This window comes from Impatiens glandulifera, chromosome 1, assembly GCF_907164915.1.
Source record: "Impatiens glandulifera chromosome 1, dImpGla2.1, whole genome shotgun sequence".
Classification (NCBI taxonomy): Eukaryota; Viridiplantae; Streptophyta; class Magnoliopsida; order Ericales; family Balsaminaceae; genus Impatiens; species Impatiens glandulifera.
The window spans coordinates 125,011,239-125,028,614 of NC_061862.1; positions in this window are offsets into that span (position 1 = coordinate 125,011,239).

Below are 17,376 nucleotides of genomic sequence, written 5' to 3' on the forward strand. Positions count from 1 at the left end.
TGATCAACGATGACCCTGTCTCTTTTAGTGTCTATCATGTAGATGAGATTCTACCTCTATTACGAATAAACGTTAACGACGGACTGATGGCCCACATGCAAAGCAAATGGAATACGGACTCTTGTTCTTTTGTTATTAGGGAAATGCACATATGCCCGACGATAGAGAACTTTGCTTCAATCCTTAGGTGTGGTAGTCTTGCACTCATGATTTTGCCTGTCAATCAAGATCCTCATATGGCCTTCCACATTTGCGACAGCTTCTATGGATGTACAATGTTTGATGCTCTTTTGTTTACCCTCCAACATGGATTTCTCAATATGACAAACATAGACGAGTACATTTGGCGTATCCAGGGAGCTGAGAGGACAATCAACCACACACAAAGCAAACTGATCATGCTTGTGGTTCTGGCTCATTTTTTTTATGTCCGGCTGCAGGACGACGGCCTTCGGATAGGATCCTGCAGGTAGTTCCTGCACTGATGGGAAACGCTCCAAACCTGGCTAGCCTGGTACTTGCTGAGACATTACTTGGTCTTAACGTATTTGTTCCAGAGGAAAACAACTATTCTCGCCGTGGATCACCTTTGGTTCTCTACCTCTGGTTGTTAGACAAGTTGCATTGGTTGCCCCGTCCTTCAATTCCCTACACTTCCTTTGCCAATCTACAAGTGCAAAGGGTCAATGGACTCGTGCCTCCGAATTTTATTTCGGATATTCACCCAATTAGGTTCATTGTTCCGTGGTATCTCTTTACTGTAATGATGTACGAGATGAGGGGTTCTCCATTCATCATTTTGTTGGGCCTTGAGGGAACTACCTCCTACTGCACAACTGTCATATACAAACAATTTGGCCTACGGAATCCCCTACCTTCAAATGGACTCAATCCTCCGGAGGACTTCATGCTTACTCCTCACCATCTTTACCTAGAGTACGCATCAATAATTGAAAATTCTTTTACGGTTTTAATCCCAACCGATGGATCAATGTTGTGAACGAAGCCATTCAGCTATACATTCCACCCGTCATCGAACATGAGGTCGTGTCGCTGACAGGACCGATTGACGAGTCATCCTCTCATGAATCAGACTAGCACTTCATTTGTATATTTGAACAGCTCTTTTGTTGGTTAATCTGTGTAGTACTTATGTAAACGGATTATGGAATGTTTTTGTGTATTCAACAATATTATGAAGTTATGTTTGATTATAGTCTGAAGTTATATTTTACATTATGTAGTTAGTTTATTCTGGAGTGATATAAATCGAATCATTGTCGTTATGTTTGATTGTTTGATTGCAATTTGGATGTCATTATCAATTCAGAGTATAATGTAAAACAACTGATGTGTTCATGTAAACCCCTTACATTGATCCATCGATTGGTTGTTCGCTTCATTACACAGTATCTAATTAGTAAATCGAACGGACATTTCTTCGTTTGTTTGTTAGTGTATTACTTTTTAACATGTGATTGAAAACAAAGATGAAGTCGCATCCAATCTTTGAAGTTACATATTATTGTATTTGTGCCACTGTCATGTCATACTCTAATGAATTTGAAAACGAAGAATCATTCGCCTGTAAGTTTCTATATTAAACCCAACATTGTTACGAAACGAAATACTATTCGCTTGATATTCATATTTGAGGTCGACCACATTGAACGAAAATGTATTCGCTTGTATATTAAATCCAATGAATGGTTGAATGATTGAAGAAGCGCCAAAACATTTTACATTACATGTCACGTCAGATTACAATTATGGCAATGATTTCACTTATGGGAAACGTATAATTAGCCAGAAGAGTAGATATTATAATACTTTATTATTTATAATAAATTCGTTATTTTATAAATGTTTAATGACATGTGCATGAAAATATAAATAACAAATAATTATTATAATTCGACGTACAAAATTTCATTACAAGTTTCATAAACATTTCTACGTTTCATAAACATTTGTACATTTTAACAATATTCATCTGCATCTCCAGCTTCAAGGCATCTCCATTGAAGCGACCACAGCGGATCTCTCACGCATAACTGGGGTCATACACCTGTTGAGTTATCTCTTGAGATGTTTTCCATCCCAGGGAATCTCCCAAAGCTGGCGCTTCCCACCAGCAGTGGACACGAATGATCTTCATTTGATCGGTAGTTTCTACTTGAGGTATCAAGCATTCGTGGTAACTGAAGATGTTTTCCACCAGTTGATCTTCATTGTATAAGTTTTCCATCACATCGAATCTCCCAAATGATACATCCCAACAAACTATTTGAAAAAAACACACACTCTCAACAACAACGTTCACGAAATATTTCATGCTGCCGACGAAGATTGTTTATCTAATCCCTACATTTATAGCAAACAGAAAATATGTTTTCTTCATAAAATATTTATATCTATTGATTCAGAAAAAGTAAATTTCCCGTGATCAAATATCAAATCGGAACAGTTTGCAGTCCTTTTGTCACATCATGAAAAAGTAATTTCATTAACGAAAAAGTAATAACACTTATATTAAATAAAACAAATAATTCAATATTGTCATTAACATTATATTAAATAATAAATTATTTCTACATTAATAAAAATATTTTCATAAATAATTATAAAATTATATTCAATATAATATTATTGCTATATGAAGAAAATTATGTTCAATATAAATAAGAATTAAAATATATTTTATTGAAAACATTAAGCGTGAAAACATTTTAATATCACACAAATTACCAAAATTAACATGAATTTTGAAGTTCCGTGTATCATATAAAAAAATTAATTCGAACAACGAAGAGATCTTAGCTAAAATAACTCCATAAGCGAAGAAATCTTCGCCACAATTGTTTTCCACCTGTCCCCCGTGTACACCCCCCAACACAACCATGAGAAGCCCGTTTGTCTGTCATAGAAAGACACTAACCCGTGTATGTGAAGACCAAAATTAAATGTATTTTAAATTTCCGTTTATTAAATATTATATTAAATTATTAAAAATGACATGAAGCGAACAAATATTCGCTCAAATGACTTGGCGGAACAGTAGGCAGTCCTTTGTTTTGTCACATCATTAATAACTTATATTTCATCATTGAAAAAGTAGTGTGTTTTTGTATAAAACCCTATAAAGAAATTATTTCATATCTATGGATTCAGGAAAAGTATTAAGCCCGTCATCATATGTCAAATCGGAACAGTGTGCAGTCTTTTTGTCACATCACAAAAAGTAATAAATATTATATTTTAATAAAGTATTTATATTATATTAAATATTTCATTATTGATAAAGTATTGTTACAATAGTGTAATGTTAACATTATATTTTATTAAATATTATTTCTATATCGATAAAATTATGTTAGGAAATAAGTATAAATTTTTATTATATATACTATTATTTCTATATGAGCAAAATCATATCGAATATAATTTAGATTTAAAATATTATTAATTAAAGAAATTCATATAATTCAATTATAGCGTCAGAACAATTTAATCAAAGACTTGGAAATGACATGCAGCGAATAAATCTTCGTAAACATATTAACATTTTGATTTTTTGAAACATGCTTTCTGTACGGGGTGTGGGTCGGAAGCGAATAAATGTTCGCTTCATTAATTTCATGGAAACACACTAACCCTTGTATGTAAATGCCAAAATTAACATTAATTTTTTGTTCACTTTTTGAACACATGAATTCATCTAATTAAAGATGAAAAGCAGCGAACATATATCCGTGTTCAATGAAAATTGCAATTTATGAGAGGGTTATATGAAGCGAATGAATCTTCGCTTCAATGAATTCTAAGCTGACGTACATGTGAAACACTCAACTCTTACATGAGAAGACCCTTTACCCCTGATGTAAGTACACCAACGCTTGTATGTGAAGACCAAAATTATTAAGGAATGTTGGAGGAAAAGACACGCAGCGAATAAATCTTCGCTAAAAACAATTTTTCAATTTTTATCCCGTAAATCACATTTCATTTTTATTTATAATTCATTACTGAAATGTTTTCGTACGGTATATCATATCTTAAAGTAATCATTACATATCGAATCGGACCAGTCTTCAGTATTTTAGACAGGAAACATCATTCATAATTTATATATTGTTAATTAAAAAGTAGAAACAAAAATTAGGTGTTGTTTGATCTTGGTGTGTTTTATTATCGAAACCAAAATTTTATAGAAATAAAGGCTCAATCCTCCGCTCATAAATCAAAAAATTACATTTAATATAATTAACATTATATGAAATATGAAATTATTCATACATAACAAACATTATATTTATTACATCAGTGTAAAATTAAAATATATATATTGTTATTTATATTTGAAGAAAAAGAAATTAAATTTAATTCACAGCTCAATTATAAATGAAATAAATAAAATCAAGCGCCAAAATATTTTTGACATGTCAATTCAACTGTCACAAAGTCTCAGGCTTTGTGACCACGGCAAGTCATTTCCACCGCTACCATCCAATCAAATGTCAATCATTTAGATTGGATACGATCTGTTAGATTTGCTGATCGAAGATTTGTTCGCTTTTTCCGCATTGAGAAGCAAATAGTTGTTCACCTTGTGAGAATTTATTTTCAAATAATGTGAAACGAGTAATACATGTCCTAAGCGAAGATATATTCGTACAATGCGGAATTCTGCACGAATACATCCTCGCCTATTTTAGTATGTTTCTTTTCATAATGCAGAATTACATGTCACATTCCATGAGCGAATATCGCTTCTACTCATACGAAGTTCATGAGAAACTCCTTATTCATGTTTGTGAAAACCGATACGGCCTCATGAAAATACATTCACACTAACAGAGCACTTTACAAAGTAAAATATCTCAAGCCCGACTCCGGCCGTCATACACCAGGTTATTCTACCATCTGACCTAGCGCTGTCGTCTCCGGCCTTTCGACTACGAATCCATTTCTCTTCCGGTTAGTATCTTCTGCTCCTGCGAAAATGGTAAGAAGTGTTTACGGTTGCATGCTTGGGTCTATTTCGTTTTCTTAGTTTAGTTCGTTCGAATCTAAATGTGACTCTATCATCTCAGAATCAGGATTTCGATATGCAAATAGTTCCATATACTGAATCCACGACGGAAGTTAACACACTAAGGTAATTACGCTAATGTTAGAAAATTCACAAATTTGCCTATATTGGGATTAGGGAAGTAATCGAATTTGCTAATGTTAATGTAGTGTTCAACAAATGAAAAGAAAACCCGAGGCATCAGGCACGCCCACGACACCACTGGATATTCTGGCCAACGCGGCTAATGAAGCACTTAGTGAGAACCAGGTTAAGAAGAAAAGAAGAAGGACTCGTGACCCTGATGTTGATTTCAAGAGCAGAACCTCTCCATCGTTACTTCATCACCTGATTAACAGGTTATCCGAAGAACAGAAGCAGGCTGTGAGGGACATAGGATTTGGTTCCCTTCTTTCACTTGGCATATCAAAATGCCCACTTCAATTCTCACGGTGCATTGTGAGTCTATTCAATCCAAGAAGGATGAGCATCGTCCTACACAGTGGAGAGGAGATGCAGATTGATGAAGAGGATGTTCAATGTGTATTGAACATACCCAGAGGGGAATTAGTAGTGGCAGAGTGTTTAGGAAATCACACGGACGACAAGGTGTACAAGGACCATCTCACGGCGTGGAGAAGGAGATGGGGATTCGAGAACAGTGGAGGTCCTTCAACCTACCAAATGCCTGACAAAATTCTACAGAACACAGAAGGAGACAGTAACTTCAAGATGGACTTCGTGGTGTTTGTTGTATCCAGTTTTTTGTGGACATCCCAAAATCCACAATGCATGTGTACCCAAAGAACCTAGCATTAATTCTGTGATTTCATTTAGAACTTCAATATCATTTTAAATGGCTTGAGTCACTCTTTTTTTATGTACAGATTCAAAGTACTGAAATCCCTCCAGGATATATCTAAAATCAAAGACTACAACTGGTGCAAGTTCACGTTAGACGGGCTAGTCGACAGTGTTTATAAGTGGAAAGAAAAGAAGACATCCTATTTCCATGGACCATTAACGTTTCTTTTGGTGAGTGTAGAAATCTATTTGCTGTAGGTTGTACCTTCATAATTTTTCATGAGTTTGAACGTAACATATATTTGTTCATGTTAATGTATCAGTTGTGCTACTTGGACCGTGTGGTTGAGTTCAAGGTAAACAGTCAGATCTCAAGGAGTTTTCCTATTTTAGGATGCTGGGACGAGAAGAAGATGTACGAAAGGGTTGAGTATGAGGCTGCACAGGGGGGGTTTGGACATGGTAGGGTAGCTGCTCGCATAGCCATTCCGAATGAGCAACCACCGATTCAATAAAATGTGGAGCCAACACCACCACAATCTGGAGATGACCATCAAACTGAGCAGGCTCCAATTACACAAAACCTGGCATCATGTTTGAGGAAGGTTGCGGCCGCTGCAGACGAATTGGCATAAGGGGCTAAATATCTGAATGAGATGCACCAGATAAACGCAATGGAACTTGTACAGTCTGCATTTGAGCCATTGGCCACGGTACTAAACTCCAATTCAATCCTTAGGTAAGGCTTACAGCGGAGCCTGGACCAAAAAAAAAGCAGCAGCCCAGAGGAAGTGGCATTAACCCCAACACAGAAGCCACCACCCAAGCGAAAGGCAACACTCTTCCTACCAACAACCCTGCCAACACCAATCCAACGGCCCCAGCCAACAAGAACACATTAACCCCCACCACAGAACCACACACAAAACCCAACCCCACACCAACGGCCCCATCCAACAAGAACACATTAACCCCCACCACCGAAACAAACACCCCATCCAACACCACTCCAACAACCCAAACCAACAAGAGCAGCCTTTCTCCCAACACCCAAAAAAACACCAAAGCCAACACCACTCCAACAGCCCTAGCCAACAACAGCACCCTTTCTTCCAACACCGTAAAAAACACCAAAGCCAACACATAAGAAAAATGCAACACACTTCTTCTAAACACCCAAGACAACACACAAACCACCCTCACACCAACGGCCCAATCCCACAAGAACCCAATTCCACTAAAAACAGAAACAAAAACCCCAACCCCAACCCCTCCAATTACACAATCCAAACCCAAAGCCAAACCCATTCCTCCAACCCCAACCCCAACCCCTCCAATTGCACAACCCAAACCCAAAGCCAACTCCATTCCTCCAACCCCAACCCCAACCCCTACCATGGCACAAGCCAAACCCAAAGCAAACCCCATTCCTACAACCCCAACCCCAACTCCTCCAATGGCACAAGCCAAACCCAAAGCCAACCCCATTACTCCCAAAACAGAAACCAACACGAACACCAGCACTCCAACCACCCCAGCCTTGCCTCCTACCCAAATTATCCCAAAAAAAGAGGAAGCAGGACTGTCAAAGGCCTTAAATGTCTGCAGAAAAGTCCCCCGAAATTTGAAAACAGATTGGTTAACCGATGTCATCAAAACCGAAACCAACAACAACTCCCCTTCTTTGGCGATAGTAAAAAATGAACCGGAAGAATGCATCTTCAGTCTACCACCGCCACTTCAAACTGCCTCTTCTTTGGCGATAGTAAAGAATGAACCGGAAGAAGGCATCTCCAGTCTACTACCGCCACTTCAAACTGCCTCTTCTCGTCCACACATGCCATTGAAAGAATGGCTTAAAGCATTGGAATTGCCTCCAGCTTTGAAAACCCCATATTTCAATAAAATGTTTAGGGATGTAAAACAAATGACAAACATTCAGAAGATTTTTGTGGGTTTCATATTTGCTACAGGACTTGATCCAATGTAATGTTTCCTGGACATACTTAATTATTCATAAAAAATATAATTTGTACACCATTCTGAAACATGTTTTTCTGTTTTCATGCAGTGAAATGTTATTTATTGCGGAGAACCTATGTCTACACGTGACGCGCGGGGACATGCTTACAATGGCTGATCAAACCTGGGTAGACAGTATGATTATTGACGTTTGGTCATACATGTTGCACGACCTTTCTAGGAAAAATGTAAAACGTCGTTACAATAAGATTTTCTACACAACCGTGCTCACCGTAAGTTGTACTAGCACTGTTATTTATCAATTATGTTATTCTTGTGAGACTAAAGACTGCTGTAAACAAATTTTTCGTGAAGGTGGGATAACTACCCGAGACAAATTCAATGAAAGGTTCTGTCGAGAAGGTCGGGCTTTCCAAATTTCGAAAAGGGACCTCTTCGAAGTGGACCTCGTAAGTACATCTCTGGCTGTGGTACCTTATAATAGCATGTACAACTCAGTTCAAATCTAATTTTTTTTAATTCTATCCACAATTGTTTTCCCAATCATTGATGACAGACATTTCTACTTGGTTTGCTATAACTTCATACAAAGGCAATATCAAGTAATTGACAACAGGCAGTCACCTATGCAATCGCCCTTCGAAAGAAGATATAAGAATGCACAAATCTTGGTATGACACTACAATTAAAATTTCAAATAGTTCAATTTTGGAATTCTAGTAGCACTAAAATACATTACATCATGTTGTTTGTAATGATGTATCAGGATGACTACATTCAACAATATATGAACGACGTAGACCCCGTTCTTGCTGAAAAGTATGGCAGTTTGGAAAAGATATGTTTGAAATTGTCATGGCAGGATTCCAAGAATTACACTGACTGCGGCATTTTTTGCATGAGACACATGGAGACGTATGAAGGTGAGGTGAAGGGTTGGAAAACTGGCTTTGGCGTTAAAAAAAATGTAAGGAACCAAATAAAGACATTGAGGATGGAATATTGTTGGCGTGTCATTGGCTCGGAGCTCAACAAAGCCAGGAGCAAGGTCTACAATTCCTGCCGTAAATGGATAAGTCAATGAATTAGGAAATGTATACATATTGTGTAATTAAATTTTACAAATAATTTTAGTTGACATTAGTACAATAATGAAGATGCAGACAGATTGAGTAATTAAACTATTCATATAATTTTAATGATTTATTGTTACAATAAAGAATATGTTGTGTAATTTAAATTCTCAAAAAATGTTACTTCACATCTTGACAATAATGAACATGTATACATGCAGATTGTTTTTTATGAAATTTGATTTTCAAATACTTGTTCATTTATGTGTTAAATGAATTAATTAAGTGAAAGAAACATGAGGCGCATAAATATTCGCTTCAAATACTTTTTCTTCATTTAATAAAGTTTTATAAAATTTATATCGAATTTCATGAAAGAAATATGAAGAGAATAAATATTCGCCTCAAATACTTATTTTCTATGAAGCGAATACATATTCGCCTCAAATAATTGTTCATGTAAAACCCCCACCCCAACCATGAGAAGCGGGATGACTTGTCATGTCATTACACTTACCCTGACATGTAAATACCAAATTCCACATAAATATCAATTTCATCAAAGAAATATGAGGAGAATAAATATTCGCCCCAGATACTTGGTGAGGTTGAAGCGAATACATATTCGCCTCAGTTTTATGTTTCATATTCTCAATTTGTAACTAAAAGGATACTTAATAGTAGTTGACTGGGGGCGAATAAATATTCGATTGATTTAGGTGTTTTTATTTTTTTAGAAATGAATTAGTGTGGTCATTCATTTGGTATTGCATAAAACTTCGCATGCATACATTCGACCTTCTTCTTGGTTTCAAATCCAACATACATACAATACTATATACGTATCAGATTTCACATGAACTGGAATTCGATAGTTGAGATGACAAAAGAACAGTGAACGGAGTATTGGCGTCCATGCTGAAACTTTCGTCCCATTGTTGAGGAGTTGAGAACTGTGGAGTGGTCGTTGGCATTGCATTTGATGGCTGGAAAGGTATATGAAATTATTTAAAAGTATGTTAATAAATTAATAATAATAACCCAATTATTAGTAAAGAAGTTAAGTCAACATATTCATACCGGAATCTGTGATTGGCTAGTTATTCTTGTTGATTTTCTTTTTCTGGAGTTCTTCTCTAGTCCACCTTTCCTTCTCTTACCAGACCTTGTTGGCTTCTTAGTTTTCATTCATTTCGCTTGAACAGGGGCACCCTCGACAGAACGTGATACACCGGTTGGTGGAGTTTGCATATTTATACTCTCCTGTAATTTTTTATCCACAAACGTGCACTGACTCAGCATGATTTCTTTGACATGCTTGTAAGTGTCATCTCTTTCGGCTGCCTTGGTAAATAAATGCATGGACAAGCCACACAAATCTCTGTATTTTATGTTATGAAGCTCACTTGGATCAACATTACTACTGTCCACGATTGGATCAGTTCCAAATATTCCATCTTTGGCTGTTCTTGTCCACCTCTTCAATATCAACGCCGGAGGAATCTTCAACACGTCAATCGTTGTGAAAATCTTTAGGATGTGAGCACACAAAATCCCTCCAAATTCAAATTTACAGCAGCTACACTCGATATTCTTATCATCATTCTTATGAACTGTAACTGTATGAGAGCATCTCCTAGTGTGGGGTGTTACCTTATATTTTCTGTGTGTGTCGACATCCTCTAACATTTCTACACCATGCGACATAAACCATTGTTGTTCAAAGCACTTAAAGACCTCTAGGGTGTAAACTTTGCAGGCATCCTTTAAGATCAAAACTGGATAGTTAAGACTTGGTTGGCTGGTAATTGATTTGAAATCAGCCTTCAACACATCATATCTTCTTTCATCGATTAGTCTTTCAAAGTGTTTGAAAAATTCTAAAAACTTGTGTTTGTAGGAGCAGTACCTTTTCAACAAACTGTTCATACTCTCACTTCTCTGTGTTGTCGTCATATCAACACAAAACATTTGTCGTCCATAGACTAATGCCCACTTTCGCTTGATGCTAAACATGCGTTTCAACCAGTCGTTGTTTTCAAGCCCGTAGTTTGTCAACATTTGATTCCAAGCTTCAACAAACTCTATCTCTTCTTCAAAATAATATATACACGAAGAAAAATCCTTAGAAAATTCTCTGAAATTATGGAACACCGAGCTAAGATGTATGGCTGCATTTTGAAATATGTGCCAAATACAGAGACGATGATTTGTTTCGGGCCATGTAGACGACAAGGCCTTAGCCATGGCCGCGTCTTGATCTGTAAGAATGGTTTTTGGTTTTTTCCCACGCATAGCTTTGGTGAAAGTCTCAAACAATCATTTAAAAGTCATCGCAGTTTCATCGTATAATAGAGCTGCACCAAAAATAATTGATTGTTTGTGATAATTGACACCTACAAAAAGCGCAACTGGACGACCTTCATTATTCTTCTTGTAGGTGGTGTCAAAACTGACAACGTCTCCGAAGTATGAGTAATCGGACCGCATGTTGGAATCACACCAAAAAATATTCGTTATCAAATCGTCCGCATCAAGTTGAAAAGCATTATAAAAACCAGGATCATTGGATTGTTTTTTCTGCAAATACTCTAATACACCCCTTGTTTCCCCAAAATTACACTCTCTCGTTCTTTTAGTTCGCAGGTAATTTTTTAATCCTCAGGAAGAAAACCTAGATTCTCCCTTCCACCGATCTATTTAGACATTAGAGCATGTGATGACTTAGGACGAATTCCCACGTTAGTGGCCATCTCGATATGTAAGCCTGCAACTGCAGAAATATTCCTATGGCATCTATACAGGTGATTTTTCTTTGGACTTGCAAGAGGATGACTATGATCACTAATAAAATTTACCACTTGGAACTTTCCATTGTCTGCCCTCTTTATCCTCAATTTCGCTTCACAACAGAACCTCGTCACAGAACATCTACGTCTCACATAGACATCACGTTTGTCCTTTCCCCGTTCACCCTGTGCACTACAACAAAAAACTCTATCCAGTATTTTACCCTCGCTGTCTACATGTTTTGAACTGTGCCTTATACCAAATCCTATTAGTTTAGCGTATGCTAAGTAGAATACGTAGCCTTCTTCTTCACTCTCAAATTCCCTACCTAAAAGTGGAATTAAGTTGGCTTCGATGTCCTCCAAAGGTTGGCCGTTTCCATCGAAATTCAATTGACGACGACAAGTAGCAGATTCGCTGTTCAATTTGAACACGTGGAAAATAAAGGTTCAACTAACCAGAACTTGTAGATTATTGTAAAATGAAAACAATATAAGCGAAGAGAGCTTCACTTCAACATTAATAACATTGTAATATTAGGCGAATATAGTTTCGCTTTAAAACATATTATCAAAAAAGCTATTAGTGAAGAGATCTTCGTTTACATATGAACGAAAAAAATTAGAGAAGTTAAACCATGTTACCTTAAATCATTAATATCATTCTCGTTCATATCATTCTCGCTCATATGTGTTCCTTCCTGATAATCAACCAGAACAGAACATTTCATGTCGAGTATTCAAAAAACATAAAAAAGGTTAGGATGAAAAGTAAAGAAGGTATAGATGACATTCAAAAACATACCATTTTTTAATTTAGGAAGATGGATTGATATTATAATGAAGTCTCCGGCGAAGGAGAGGTCGATGGTAGACAATGGAGTATCACTCCGGCGAAGAAATGGTCGTACAGGTGAGAGAGAGAACAGTACAAACTTTGTCTAGCTTAGCAACATGGCTTGCTGCATGCAGCATTTAATGAAAAGGTGGCAAGTGTTAGGTGGCGGTGAGGTGACTTGTTAAAAAAATTATTTCATTTTAATAATTAAATGACTAAAATTATTATGAATTAATATTAATAAATCAATCAATCAATCAGTAAGCGAAGATTTCTTCACATTATTATTTTGACAATTGTTTTAGAAAGATTATTTTAACAGTTGTTTTAAAACATATTAATTATTTATCACATTAGGGGCGATTAACTTACATAGATTGCTATGTATTAATAAATGAATAAAAATTTATACTTCAAGTTATACATTATTTCTTCATGTTTCAAGATTTAGTTTAATATAAGGCTGGTGTTTTAAAAAAACACAATTCGAAGAACAAAAAAGATAAATCTGAAATCAAATATGACATTAACAAATTCAAGAATGCAAAATATTCAAATATTCAGTAACAAATTCAACAAACACATGTCTATTACAACAACAAAGGCTGCAAATCACAAGCAGCAATGGATTCTAGCAAGCTTTTGTGAGGAACACCAAACACATCCAAATATGTCTTCAAAGGATTCTATGCCTCAAATACCCAAACAAGTTCATTAACATCGTGCCGAGACTTGTCGAATACAACTATAGTTTTGTCGTCCTCGGGCTCGACAAATGGATTCTCCATTTCTTTAGTTGTACCTCCTCCAGCAATTACAAACCCCATAAGATCCAGTTTGTAAGCTGGGATGAATTCCCCTGCAAATATGAAGGTGTAACTGTCGAACAGTTTCGGCAGCTGAAAGAAAATACAAAACATTTTTAGTAATCATGGAGAATTGAATATCATATGGAGGAGGAGTAGGAATAAGACAAAACTTACATTGTTCAAATACCGCATTCTGCCAGCTCTTGGACCGCCCACAGTCCCATGATTATCTCGCTGCACCTCGTATGGTTCCTCGTCCACGTAACAGTTAAATCTGATTGATGATTTTATCCCTGTACAAAAGCAATAGGTATTTTTAATTTCATATATGTGAAAATGAATATTCAGTTAAGAGTAAAGGGTTAAGAATAACAGAGTCTCACAATCAATGGTAAGGACCCAACTCCCGTTCAATATTGCCTTTAATACTTTGATAGTGCGACCGCATCCACCATTAGAATCGGTGGATGCTATGACGTGGGTCACATCGTCTCGCCACCTCATTGTCACCGTGGCACCACATGTGTTAGCATATTGTTGCATCAAGTGCTGTTTAAGAACAATCATAAATATTTCAGATAAATAGGATGAAAACTTAAACAATATGGAAAAAAAGGGAGATATGTCAAGAATAGTACTATCTCTTCACTTGTTAATTGATTTGGGCATAAAATCCAGTCTTTGCATGAGTTTTGGACGGATGCTGTGGCGGTTGCCTGCACGTGCATGAAAAAAAATGGTCTTTGTTAGTATGTACTAGGGTTTCATGGAAATAATATCCCAAAACCTAACACTAGATAAGTTTTCCTATATACGATGGATTTACATTGAAGGTGACATTTTGAGAGTAGGGTTTCCTAAAGATTAACGAGACAACAACATCACATAACATATTCTAGTTTAGTAGTTCTATAATCCTAAATATGAAAAGTTACTATTCAGGAATACGTACCATTGTGGAGTCGTGAAGATGTTGATTCTAGTTTGGTCGACGGGGAGCCGGTTGCGAATCGGCGTGAAAGGAGGCAGGAAGAGAGAGAGATGAATCGGGCAGAAATGATTATAAAATAATCATATTAGGGGGTATATATATTCATGTGACCGGTTGCGATTTGTACAAAATGAGGTTTTGACCTAACTGACATGGACGTCCGTAAAAAAAATGTATTACGCGGTCTTTATAATTAAAAATTTAATAGTGATACGTATTTCTAAGTTAGTGAAATTAATCTTTAATTTATTTATTTATAAATGACACGTATATAATAAATTAATGGAATTTGAAACTGTTAAGATAAACCTTATTTTATATAACTTTAACCCTAAAAAGTCATAGAAATTTCAATTTGTCCCGAACACTCAATTACACCATACACCTTATTTAATTTAATAATTAAATATTTTTTACTTGCAACATATCAAAATATATTTTAATTGAGACAAACTAATATTTTTATTTTGTTGCGTATAATTTGTTACATACAATCTAGCCTAATGAAAGGGGAAATTTGACGAAATGACCCTAAAGAATGACTTATTTGTATCCGTGGTCACCCGATAACTTTTATTGCTCTGGTGACCACTTTATTTTTTTTGGACGAAAATACTCTTATCGCGTAACGCGAAGTGAATTTTTTTTTATATAAATACTCAACTTTTTTTATTTCCTTAATTTCCTTTCTCTCTCTTCTCACTCTACTCCTTGTTCTCTCTTAGACGGCGACGACGGCGGAACACATCATAAAGATCGATACCAAAACCCCCGTTCTAATATCATGTATTCATCATATAGATTTATGTTATTATTTCAGTTATCTTCATTTCAAAACCCTAAATCGATTTATGTTATTATTTCCATTATCTTCATTTAAAACCCTAAATCGATTTATGTTCTTATTTTCATTATCTTCATTTCAAACCCTAAATCGATTTATGTTCTTATATCCATTATCTTCATTTCAAACCCTAAATCGATTTATGTCTTATTTCCATTATATTCATTTCAAAACCCTAAATCGATTTATGTTCTTATTTCCATTATATTCATTTTAAACTCTAATTCGATTTATGTTCTTATTGTTCATATTGGTTCATATTTTGTTCATATTGGTTTTCATATTCTTTTTTCATATTGTTGATGATTATATTTGCAAATAATCTTGTCAATAATCATATGGGTTTCGTTTCAGGGAAGATTCACTTTTTGCTAAGGACTTCGTGTTTTGCTAAGGACTTTGCGTTTTGCTAAGTACTTCGCGTTTTACTAAGGACTTCGCGTTTCTCTAAGAGTCAAGATTTTTTATTATTTATAGTTAATCATGACTTCATCTGACTAGGTATCTAGATAACTCATGATTTTGAAGAGAATCTATCATAGAAAAATAAACCTTAATAATACTTACATGGAAACATTTAGATTCTTTAGGAAATGCCTTTGAAGAAGCGATCATTGAGCTCCTGGTAAGAGAAGATGGTTTGAAATCGATTTCGTAAGTCCATCTTAATCAACTTACGAAATCGATTTCAAACCATCTGCTCTTACCTGGAACTCAATAATCGCTTCTTCAAAGGCCTTTTCTAAAGAATCTAAATGTTTGATGTAAGATTATTAAGATTTATTTTGCTAACACAGTTTCTCTTCAAGACCATGACTTTGTTCTTGATACCTTGTCAAACGAGAAATATTACCTATAAATAAATAAATAAATAAAAAATGTATTTAACGTCTTACTAAGGACTTCGCATTTCGCTAAGGATTTTGTGTCTCGCTAAGGACATCACGTCTCGCTAAGGACTTCGCGTCTCGCTAAGGAAGTTGAAGAGGCGTGCATTTCTGCACGCGCTATACCTTCTTTATAATTCTTTTTTGCGCACACGATGAACATTTTATTTCTTCTCTCCCTCGTGAAGGCCACGTCTCTCTCTATCCTCTGTTAACTTAATTGCTCCATACCTTAACGATTATTCTTGCTCGTCTTCTTGTCTGTCATTAATTAGGTTTGTTAAGTTTTTGGTTTAAACTGTCTTATGTTAAGGTTTTGGTTTTTGCTCGTCTTATGTTAATTTTTTATGTTCATGGTTTCTCAATGGGCATTCCCTCGCTATGGGTTTAGGGTTTCGCTAAGGACTTCGCGTTTCGCTTAGGGTTTCACTTAGGGTTTGTCGATGGTATTTGTATTTGTTCTTACATTTTTGTTGTTGTTCCTTTTGTAGATGGCAGAAACCACATTTACTAAGTTTCCTGGTATGATTTCTTGGAAAAGTGCCCTCTGCCTCAAGAAGATTGCTAACAAGTTCGGTACAATAACTCTTTTAAAGAGGGTTTATAATACCTAATTCAGATATTTATTTACAGTCTCAGTCTTGCAGTTCTTATGAACTATTGTACATCATATGTTGCTTAGGAGGGTAAGCTCAAACTCCAAGGAGATAACATTCATGGTCAATGGGCAAAAAATTATTTTTGGTATGAAGGAGTATGCTTTGGTGACAAGTCTAAGCTTCGACATATTCCCTATGGTGAATTAAGATGAATATCGAGGTTGTCCATCTCTCTCAGTGAAATATTTTAAATGGAAAATGAGTGTACGAATGAACGAGTTGGAGACTGCTTTTATGAAATGCAATGATAAGGAAGATGCATGGAAGATGGGGCTGGTATGCCTGATTTACCAGCACCTATTTGCATTTGACCCAAGGAGGGTTGTATTTGGAAAAATCCTCCACATGGTGGAAGACGAGGAAACTTTCCTCCGATTTCCATGGGGGAAGGTCACCTTTAGAACCACCCTCAAGGGTTTGAACAAGAACATGAAACGTCTTAGTTCCTTATATTTTAACAAGAAGAAAATTATTAATGATCCTTATGCTCCTTTTGCTTACAACGTTTATGGGTTCGCATTGGCATTTCAAGTGTGGACATATGAGGTCATCAAAATCTTTATTCCTAAATTTGCCAAAATGAATAAGCTTAATGAGCCTCTACGCCCAAGATTGTTAGTCTATCATT